This window comes from Pagrus major, chromosome 17, assembly GCF_040436345.1.
Source record: "Pagrus major chromosome 17, Pma_NU_1.0".
Lineage (NCBI taxonomy): Eukaryota > Metazoa > Chordata > Actinopteri > Spariformes > Sparidae > Pagrus > Pagrus major.
The window spans coordinates 19,475,465-19,487,219 of record NC_133231.1 but is presented as its reverse complement, the minus strand read 5'-3'; positions in this window follow the sequence as shown (position 1 = coordinate 19,487,219).

Sequence of the window (11,755 nt, the reverse complement as noted above, 5' to 3'; positions counted from 1 at the left end):
CAGCGTATACAGTGGGGATAACACAACAATGATTGGCAGCCAGTTTTAACTCACACATGGTCTGGGAAAACCTCCGTGAAATACTTGCAGTACTTACATTATGTCAACTAACTGAGTTTATCAGCTTAGGTAAATTAGCTCAGCTAGATTCTCACTACTTTAACATGTCAAACTCTCTCCAGATATGGATTGATTGTTTTCATTTCAGAAACTGTAACATGATAACGTTTGTTCCAACATAACATGTGGTGTGCTAAATTTATGTACTCATGGTACTCCATCTCTCTTTGTTTTGTGATTCCAGCAGGAGGAATGTTTTTGGTTTACCAAGAGCCTATTTAATCATTGAGTGTATAAAATATAGACAGAGTGGTTTAAGGATAGAGGCATAGCAGTGCGTATGTTCCACAGATTGTGTGATTACGGATGAATATACCTGCCCAACTCTGACCCTGATTGGCCTACTGTCATATTCTTACACCAACCAAGTTTAGATGAAGCCATAATGAATTTAAAGTTACTGTTTAACAGCAACTCTGAAGGACTATGAGCTTACAGTTTGAGTCAAGCAAAGAGGCTATTCTCTGGTTGGGTCTACAGTTTGCTTTGGGTTGGCTTGTAAGAGAAGCTGCCAGCAGCGGTGCTGATACAGTGGATTGTGAACTCTAGTTTTCCTGGTAAACACACCAACCTATTCGGCTGTTGCAGCTGTGTCGCTGGGCTAGGGAGAGCAGAAAGGGCGTCCACAGGTCAGGCAGCTCCTCCCCACACACCAATCTTGGATAAACAATAGACGCAACGACTGATGTTACTTGGTTTTGGCAAGGGGGGCAGGGTGCTGCCAGCCTGCTCTGTGGACACCCAGGCTGTCTGCTCTCCTTAGCCCAAAGAAACTCCTGCAGCAGAGAACGTCTTTGGAGGAGGAGAGACCCCAAGAGGAGCAGCAGCAGGCTTGCGGTTGGGGTGCGAAACTCCAAGAGGTCAGTGTGTTACAATTCGCTGTATGACAGCAATGCTGCTGGCTGTTTGTTGTACAGACCAACTGCAAGATAAACAAACACAAGTTAATTTTATGGCCTCTGTGCGTGACTCAAACTTAATGCATAATCATGCTCTACCAACAAAGGCAACCAGTTAGAGGCAGATAAGGGTGAGTCATGCACGAAAAGCAGTAGAATCCATAATTCACTCACTCTCTTGTCCAAATATGGTCACTACCGGCTCCAAAACTACAAAGGTGGCGACGGCCATGATGCCAAACTCGTGGCTAATAAAAAAGAATGCACACACAAATGTTCCTGAGCTGGATTCAAACTGGTGGCTTTGCTATCGCAAGGTTTTGGTTCAGTAGACCATTGGAACAAAAAAAGACACTAAATATTAAGTTCTAGAGAGAGAGTCAATGCATGTCAAAAATGAACAGCTATGTTTCAATATGTTGAACACTGCTCCATGGAGCAACTGTGGACCGAGTATACTTTCTTTAGCATACCATGTACAGTATTTGAAATAGTAATGATTTTATGCACTCTCCCATACGCCATCGTTCAAAACAAAATATTCATTCAACTGTGACTGGTTGCAGTGTGTCTGTGTACAGTTGTGTGTCTGACTTACAGGCTGACAGGTCGCTTCTGACCAACTGTAAAGTGGGATACGTGCAGATACATGTCAACAGGTGATTGGTTCTTCGCTGACAGTTCAGGATGACAGTGAGGTGTCAGTCGACTTGCACATTGTAGAAAAAGTATCCTTTCATCATTTCTCCCAGCTCACCTGTCACTTTTGTCCCTGCTGCAGTTTGCACTTTCGTAGGCTCCCTGTCTTTACTTTTTGCTTTTAAACAGACAATATAGGCTGCTGCCATGGATGCAGAAAGTAGGGGTGCTGATGGGGCTGCAGCACCCCCTTAAATGAGGCATTATAGAAAAAGTATCCATTGACTTAATGCATAACATATGCCGAATTTACAAGAAGGCCTAAATAATTAATAATTTGTCACAGACAGTGCTTCACAAACTTTATTAAGCTTCTCCGAACTCAACAACTCACAAAATTGAGCGATTTTATAAGGGAGTCTAGGGAATTTCTCTCCCTCTTCATCTCCTTGCTGTTGTTAGCTGTAGTTGCTGGGGCTGCTTTGACCCATTATGTTGGTGTTCAAGTTTGCAAGGTACAAGGTAAATTTATTTATCATTCACACCAGGGTTGCAAATCAAAACTGAAGTTTGAGTCCCTTTATGCCACATCCCAGAAAAACAACACAACAAAACAGAACACGGCGAAAACTTTTAACTTCTGCCGCTTCTTCCCGGAATAATGTCCAGAAGGATCGGAAAATGTCAGAGCTGATTACAACGGTGGTATTTAAGTCAATTTTAAAGAATTGTAAAATTATACTCTTTTACTTCCTTGAACTTGTGCTACATATTAGCTAAATTTTGTAGAGTGTGACAGTTGTATTTGTCTGTTTGTATTTATTGTATTTATTGTTTTAAAGATTTTTATGGTGCCTTTGTTGCCAGGTAAAAGAGGTTTTTCTTTGGCCAGTTGGTCTACAGTTTAAGGGTTGACTGATGCACTGTTTTCACTTTACAATAAGGTACTAAGGAGCTATTAAGGGATTAATCAGGAACAACTTAGTAGTTAATGAATCGTTAATGAGTAATTGCTGATTAACTGTAATTCAAGCACTATATTGTAGATGATGATGAGTTACTAAGCAACAGACTGGGATATACTATATTAAATAATCATCTGGTAATGATTAGTTCATAAATAAATCTGTGAATCCACATCCTAACTACTTCCTGCATGAGTTATTCCTGTTTAACTATGAACCAACCACTGAGCGCCACAAACTTGAACTGACTCATTAATTACTGATTACTTACTCTTTACATTAACCTTCACGTAAAGTGAAACACTGAGTAGTTTCAAGAAGACGCATTAAATACTAATAACTTAATCATTTGTTACTCAACATAGTTACTTACAAGTCTACTTGGTAACTACTCAGTATTATGTTTCACTTTATTTGGAGGTAAATATAAAGATTAGCGAATGATTCAGTAATTAGTAATAAACGAGTCAGCACTCGTTCGTAGCGGCCGGTTTGGGAACAACTCATGAAGAAAGTGGTTAGTATGTCGATTCACAATATTTTGATCTAACCCTTACTTAAAGATTCATTAATTTATTGTCTCGTGGTCTGTTTTCCTGGACCTCATCATTATCTGTGATACAGTCCTCGAATCACAGTCATTCATTAACGATCGAGTCGTCCCTGATTCATTTCTTCCTAAAGTGTTTTCGTTTCCTCTAGTCTAGCTGGATTCTTCACTCTGAGACTGTTTGGCTAGAATGTTTGTTTATTCTTCTCTAATATAATTTTATGATTTTCTCCCCCTTATTGTTTTCTACATGAAAGTCTGATAAGGTGAGGTCCAATCAAGAGTTGGGAGTCAGTGGTTTTATAAATTTGAATTTAAATTAAGAATACGAATCCTTTCTGTGCTTTACCTGCTGTTGTCAGGGAAGGTAAGCATTTCTCTCAGCCTGCTCGATAAGGGGTCAACATTGCTTATTTAAATGTCTCTAACTGTATTTCTATGTGTATTATTTGCGGATGTAATTTGAGAAAAACTAATGCAGTCCTCTGAAAAACTGGAAAGTCTTAGACAATATGGTAATGACTGCCCAAGCCTTAATTCCATATAAACGCCCACATGCTTTTTATTCTCCAGCTGCTCACATAACATCTATTACAACTTTCCATAGCTCTAGGCCAAGCTTTCCTCTCGTCTCTTTTTCTCCTCACCCTCTGTCTTTCCCTCCCTCTCTTCTGCGCTCATTTCCAACTTTGCCACTGCACTCAGTTTTATTTCCAAATCAAAGTAATGAAATGGATCTTCACTGAGGTGATTTCATTGCAAGCGAAGAGGGGGCCGTCATTACCGCATCATGCGGAGGGAACGATGAGTAAAATGAAAAACAGGAGGAGGAAGTGAGCAGAGACACAAATCAAAGACAGCTGGCTGCCTGGCTTACCTTTATTTCAAGTTCCAGCTAGATCTATAGCTACTGCCTTAAGGAAAAATCCACCCTTGAATACTCTTACACTGTTATCAGTCATCAATCTGTGGTGTTCAGTGCATTGCAGGAGTTCGTTTGTCATGGAGTGTTGACATTTTTACTCTACAATGGATTTCTCCCCGTGTGATTGTTGAACAGTGGTGCAAAATCGTACATCTAGAAAGGAGCTGCTGGTCTTTGATTCTGAGGTGCTGTTTCCAAAACCTAACAGTGGTGCTGAGAAAAAATATTTTTTCTCTGCTACTGAACTTGCGAGAAATATTTTGACATGATGTCACATCATCTGTATTTGGACAGTCATTCTTGATAGGGAGACTAACAAGAAACAAGACTCTACAGTCATGCTCGCAGCTCTGTGAGGCTGTACTTAAAAGTACTACAAGGAGTTTTTAACTGGTTATGTAACAGTCTCAGTTTTATACCAATGCTTCTTTATGACCTACATGCAAACAAGCCCATCAGTGAGAAGATTGGCTATTTCCATTGAGTTATTGTAGTTATACTTAATGCCTGTCACAGGGTCAGACGAGCCATTAAATTATAGTTATATTTTTTATGGTGGAGTGCTGAGGATGAACTGAGGAGTCTCACAGCCTGAAGGAAGAAGCTGCTCTGTAGTCAGGTGGTACGGCACTGAAAAACAACTAGTTTCACCATCCTGATATTACAGTTATTAATCTTACATATCCACAAATAGATACATTACCTTATCACTATGCATCCTGCAAACAACTGTAAGTAATGCACATGCTGACCAAAGTAAGATCTGTTATGACAGGAGGCGGTGGTGCTCACATTGTTTTGGTCCACAGTGGCCAAACAAAAAAATGTGATGTCCTTGTAGCTGCTTGAAGCACAGCTTTGCTCTGAGCTGGCATGCTAGCATGTTGATGCTTAGCCAGTAAAATGTTGCTTGTGTATGGTTTTACATTGCAACACCAACGATATGTCCATGTCAAATAATTAAACTAAACTAAACTAAACAGAAAGTACAAATAAAGCTGTCATTAGTTTAGCAGGTAGGGGGTAATCATCCAAAATATTAAAGGTGCACTACGTAGTTTTGGGGAAGAAATTTTAATCAGAAGAGAAAGATCTTCAGTGACTGATTTTTTTATGCCCACACAAACTGAATAATCAAACTGACCTTAAAGAACAACACAATTTCATACTGTTTTACTTTGTTTATATGTGGCGGACCCTGCCACCTTTCTAGTTTCAAACAGTGTTCTGGGACCTTATTTTCCTCTGAGAATAGCTTGTTTATTCAGTCATGGAAAAGATAAATATTTCTGAGTTTGTATTATTACCTCATTAATACTGTAAATATTAAAATTCTGAGTTTGAATTTCTTCTCCAAAACTACACAGTGTCCCTTTAAACAACTACACATTTTGAACTGATACATGAAAAATCCGGGGATCAGTAGATATTGAATTCATCCTAAGGGGAAAATGAATGTCTGTACCAGATTAACAGCAATGAATGTGACCATGAATGTACAAAATTTCATGGCAATCCATTCAGTAAATATTTCAGTCAATCAACCTGACAGATCGACATTGCTACAGAACTGTGATGCTGGCATAGCTAAAACAAATCCTCCACTAAACAACAAAACTGATTAAAAAATGCAGGTTGCAGCTGCAAAAGCTGCCCTGAAGACTTTGTGTCTTACTGTGGATTTCTTTTTTCTTTAAGCCGTATTTTGTTAGAAACAAGTCATTGGAAATAACAAATGGTGCTATTTAATTCATTAAGGGAAATTTCTGTGAATTCCCTGAAGTTATCGGGGTGGAATGGAGCTTAAGCGCGCCTGTGAGCCTCTGTTACTGCGGGCCGCCACTTTGTGCTGTCGTGTCTACCTGCTTCACAGCCCTATTATAGAGACATCAGGGGAGTAACAGAGGCCGACAGAGACAAACAGGTCACCCTTACCTGGGCTGCAGGATAAACGATTTCCCCTCCACCACTGCTCTACCTCCCTTATTTTCTTTCTTTCTACGCTTCATCCCTCCATTTACTCCTCCATCAGCCCTCCACCCCTCTTTTCTACCTGTCTACCATCTGACTGCTTCTATCCTCTGTCCCCTTTCCTGCCCTCCCTCCACCCCCTTTCTCCCCATCCCAACCCCATTTCTCCCTCCTCCCCTCCCTACACAACAGAATTAATATTAAAAAGGTGGCTGTGTGTGTGTGTGCGGGTTGCAGGGAGGGGGGTGATGAGAGTAGGACAGCGTGTACAATGACCTTACTCGCAAATCGTTGCCTCGTGTACTGCAAGCATGTCCTTGTTGCAACACCATAACAGCTCCCAGCCCCAGACCACAACGCGGCATAAACAAACATACACCCTCGCGCTCACACAAACATGTCCACGGACTGTTTCCTCTCAGTCTTTCATTTGTGCGGCAGCGTTGTACGCTCATTATCTACACTTAAATATTCACTCAGTTCGCTTGGTTGACACCCAACAGAAAGTACAACCGATATTCCATTCTTGTAGCGTAGCGTTGCAGCCGAGTATAACACAGCTTTTTTGGGTCTGACACCTCAGTCAGGTGGAATAAGGAGGAAGAATGTGCCTGCAGCCTGTTCCTCTTTAACTGTCATAGAAAGGGACAAACGATGTCAGACTCTGTTGCCACTGCCTCAAAGATGCACATGTCCTTTTAAAAAGCCCTGGAGCTCTGGCATTTAACATTAACACAAGACAGGTGCCGTCATGCATTCAGCTCTGTGTCACCAGCGAGTCCTTGTGTATTTATGCATGCAATCTCATCCGCTGATGTACGATCACGTGCATACTGTATGCGTGAATGCATAGTTATGTGTGTGTGTGTGTGTGTGTGTGTGTGTGGGTCTGTGCTGCCATGGCATAAATCACTGGAGCTGAGCAGGGGGCTGGTGCTGCTCCCTCCATCTGTCTCTGTCTGCAGGGGTGAGGTATTTTACACTGATGATAGGGGCGAACGGAGGGAGGCGAGAAAAAGTGAGCCATGCTCGAGTCGTGTGGGATGGACAGAAAAATAAATGCTGTGGTATCGAAGGGCAGCGGGCAGCATGTGCATCATGCGAGTATGTGGAGAGACCTGGGGGGTGGGGGTGCGTCGAAGCCTTTTAGTTCAAATAATCTGCATCTCTGCAGGGCCTGTTACTCACCACCTAAGATCTGCTTCTGTGAAACAGACTCTGTTATCCAGCGCTGAGAAATAATGCTGCCCATATAATGTCTCTGCGAGCAGTCCTCTCTCTCCTGCTCACTGCCTCCTGGATACATATGAATGAATGCACCTGCAAGCTGGAAACTCAATATCTGTTTGGTTATTTCGAGTCAGTGATACAAACACATTATAGGGCCATTTATGAGCTGCATTTCTTGTTCCATCTACATGCAACATGATTCTTAAGCCTTGGAACTGGCTCCATCTGTGGGAGAGCAACTGGCTGTCCACTGGATTCCTCCCCTCCATCAATCCTGCTCACCTCCTCTTAACAGGATAAACCGAAGCAGAACAGCTCCTGAACAAATGTATCCAGTACTTCCTAATCAGGTTGTCACACTGACGAGGGAAAACACCCTTCAACTCTGAAGCACCGGGATTTTAACCGGGATTGTTCTGCTGAAGTGTCCTTGAGCAATCCAGAGATTTTTTCCAGACTGACCGCGCAGAGAGATGGCAATCGTGCAGAGAATCTACATGTAACAAACTCCCTCGCAGCTGGTCTGCACATCATTCAGCTCTGACAGCAGCACCACTGGACACTTTGCCTCGTTGAGCAGCCTGAGCTCCAGATACACCCACAAGAAACTGAGAGAGCTTACTGGAAAAACAATTCAAAAGCTGGAATGGGTTTTGAGCCCCCATTTACGACTCATGTTGCATTCCTCATCCCTCCTATCAATTTGGATTACTGAGTTTCGAGACTGAATGACAAAGACAGACACGAGGAGAGAGCGTTGGCATATATGGGCCTTCCATTGAAGGGGAGGGGGTCATGCTTGGTTGGCTTGGTTGTTAAGGTAGACGGAGCAGAGTCTCTCCTGACAGACAACCAGTAGCTTGCCACAGAGCGAGATTTGGTTCTGGGTTCTGAGATTAGCTCAAGCATGGCAATCTCTCCTTGGAAGCATTCTGGAGGGCTTAAAGAGGCAGCCATGGAGCAGCAGCACGACTGTGGAAGAGACAGAGCCATGCCAGGATTTTTGTTGCACAAACTCAGAATTGGCAAATGAACACGGCATAACACGGTCGCACGGCATGTAGCCTGGTGCTTAAACAAATAGCTCAATGTTTTGGGAAATAGGATTTTATTTTAGAGTGAGATAAAAGGATCAGTACCACACTCATATCTGTACAGTTAATATGAAATTACAAGCTCGTAGTTCAGCTTAGTATTAAAAAAACTGGAAACAGAGAGAAGCAGCTAATCTGGATCCGTCCATAGTTTAAAAAAATCCACCTACCAGCTAAGGCTCTAAAGAAATGTCTTATTGTTTTAAATGCACAGTATGTGATTTCTGCCACCAATGATCTTGGGATCATGGGAGCTGTTGTCTTCATTGCTAAGCACCCCCCATCACTGATTTAAGTCTATCTATGCAACTCAGACGTGTTCAAGGATGAGGTAAGGTTTTAAAGTTTTATTCAAGTCACGTTTGGTCATGTACGCTGACTTCCTTCCGCGCTTTCTGACTCTCTCCTGGATGTTATACAAGAGGCCGTCTGTCCTGGAGAATATGTCTTCAAGAAAATGCAGAGACTGCAGCTTGACGTTCAAACGAGTTTATTTGCAAAGAAACTGAGACAAAGTTGTGCGTGAGTTCCTCTTATACAGAATTAAACAAATGATGATGTGATCATGGACAAACACCTCACATGTTTTTAGATCCCAAAGGCGTAAACTCCCTCCCTGTTATGCAGCCAAAAGGCCCAAATGAAAGGAAACAAACCTTCATGTTCATTTTGCTTCAGCTATTTTCTTACATGATATAATCCTCCACTTGACACCCAACCAAACAGTCAGTGCAAGTAAGGGCAACAAACCTAACTATAATATCCTTAGGAAAATTCACTTACGACCCCCAAAAGCAGAAGTGTGGGTGATCACGTTTCTGCTTGCACTGATTAATATGTAGAGTGCAGCTTTTGCACACCTTAAGGTCGACAGGTGCGTAGGAGAGATCGAAGGCCGACAAAATCAGGAAAAAGACTCTTGCACACTGTCCTCTTCACTTGCAATTAAGTTTATTGACAACAACGTTTCGGTACTTAGACCTTCATCAGGTTATCTTTGAAGAAGCGAGTCTTTTTACTGACTAATATGTAAAATATATACCTGATATAAATTGTTCGAAACATGCTACAAATGCAAATGAAATGCACCATTACCTTGAATAAAATTATGGATTTCTCTGGGTCTGGCCTTGTAGTTACGTACAGACATGTGACTGGTATCTATCTATTCTTTCATGGCTATGTTGTTTAAAAGGAGTGATGTCAGTTTGTAAAATCTCAGTTTGTTCCCTGTTTTATACATTTACGCACTCACATTTACGATGAAGAGTGCGATATACGTGTTTGCGCAGACAGAAACACAGAAATCGACAACGTCAATCTAATCAGAGTGCCCACAGTCATATTCAGAGCAAACGAAATAAGGATGCAGGTGGTAGTTAATCCCTACAGTACCTCTACAGTGAGTCTGACCTTGGAGGGATGGGAACCCTTATCCTCATTAACATGGATGAAGCATGGCCACAGGGTGAACACATCTACCAGCTCACCCTGATTCCCACAACCAACAGAGGAGGTTAACGCTTGTACATGAACGCACATGTATACATGCACACACACTCAAAGGAGCAGCCAGGCATGCACAAACCCCCAGCATCTATTTTTCATTATTACAATACAGTCAGCTGGAGGCAAGGTTGGGCTGTGTTACACTGCAGCTGTACGCAGGCTGAGTGTGCAAGGTGGGCTGTCACTGACACTCGGCCTCAAACATGAGTCGTAACGAAGAAGTACAGGAAAGACCCAGCGGGGAGCAGAAAGAGAGCAAATGTAGTCTAGTACACATCCCACGCTAGGCCTCAGCTGTGTCCTTGTGGAAACAAATACACTCAGTCAAACACACACAAGACTGCTTGTGGCACAGGCTTTGTTTTATCTGATTTGGCTGTAATCTTGCTTCTATAAGACGATGGCCCAATCAATCCCAATTTCCAATTTTTACCCCTACCGCTCATTTTCAAGCCCGTCAGAACAGACTAGTGGCTGACATCTCAGTTTCCACCTGTAAATCTAAAAATGTCTCAGCAAACTGTTTATAATCATATGGATGCTGTGATAAGGTGTTGTGATTGAGATCCTCACCCACCATGCATTGTGGAAAGTAACAAAGATGAGTTTTTTGCTCTAAATTATATCACATTATCCCCATCAGTCGATCGGAGGGATGCTGTTCTCCGGGAGGAAGTTCGCTGAAGACTCGGTCGGGAAGAGCGGACCATCGCGGTGACTTTTCCTCATTAAATATGGTGATTTTTTTCTATTTAAGTTGCCATCGACTACAACAACACAACAGTGGAAGGCGACAAAGACATGGTGAGTTCAAGTTTTTTGCTCTAAATTACGTTACATAATCACCGCCATTCACCTGCTGGAGCCACCTGGCTCTCGCTGGCGGGGACAGGCGCTGTTTTTCGGGCTGAAATGTGACAAAGAGTCGGTGGGACAGACAGGATGACAGCCACTTTACCACGTATTTGATGAGTGAAGGATCTGTTTAGCTGTCAGGCTAACTTTTGCTCAGTTACCTGCCTGTTTGTCTTGCGTTTGGGTCCCTTTTAGTTTACACGTTAACAAGAAGCAAGTAAAGTAAGTAAGGTAGAAGTGACAGGCATGTAGGAAACAATAAGTTAATACAGCTGTTAAAAAATGCACTTTTGACTGCTGGAAGAATGGGACGATTGTGACGTTAGACGGGCTGTGGAGTTAATAAAGTAACGTAAATAATGATGATGAGAATGAAGTGTCATTTCAAAAATCTTTCAACTTTGATTGTTGGAAAAAGTGCCAGCCCTAGTTAGCTAACTAGCTATGTAACTAACGAGACATCAGCAAACCCCAATACTTCACCCTGCCCCCCTATTCTAACAAGAACAGGTACCCTAGGTGTAAAGGCGGGATAGGGGTGTATTGGGATCGGGCCAATAACTCTCAAGAAGACAAATCTACACTTCTGGTGCAGGCAGTTTGACAAAGTCTGTGTCATGATGAGCCACTTTTTAATTAACTGATGTGACATGTCTAGTAATAACCTGCATCTGTTTCCAAAACAGGTGACGGAGTAGAGAGGACAGAACACAAAATTATCGAGCAGAACACAAAATGCAGGAAGATACATTTTCTGAAACCTAAAACATAAAAAACATCTGCCGCAATTACCATCGTGCATCATTTGTTGTCGCAATTTTCATGAAATATTGGAGCAAGTGCTGGTGATTTAGAGAGTACAGTACATTATTTGTAAAGTTAGACCTAATGTGGGTCACTTAGATCTGCACACACACACACACACACACACACACACACACACACACACACACACACACACACACACACACACACAAACACACACCTCCAAGAGAAAA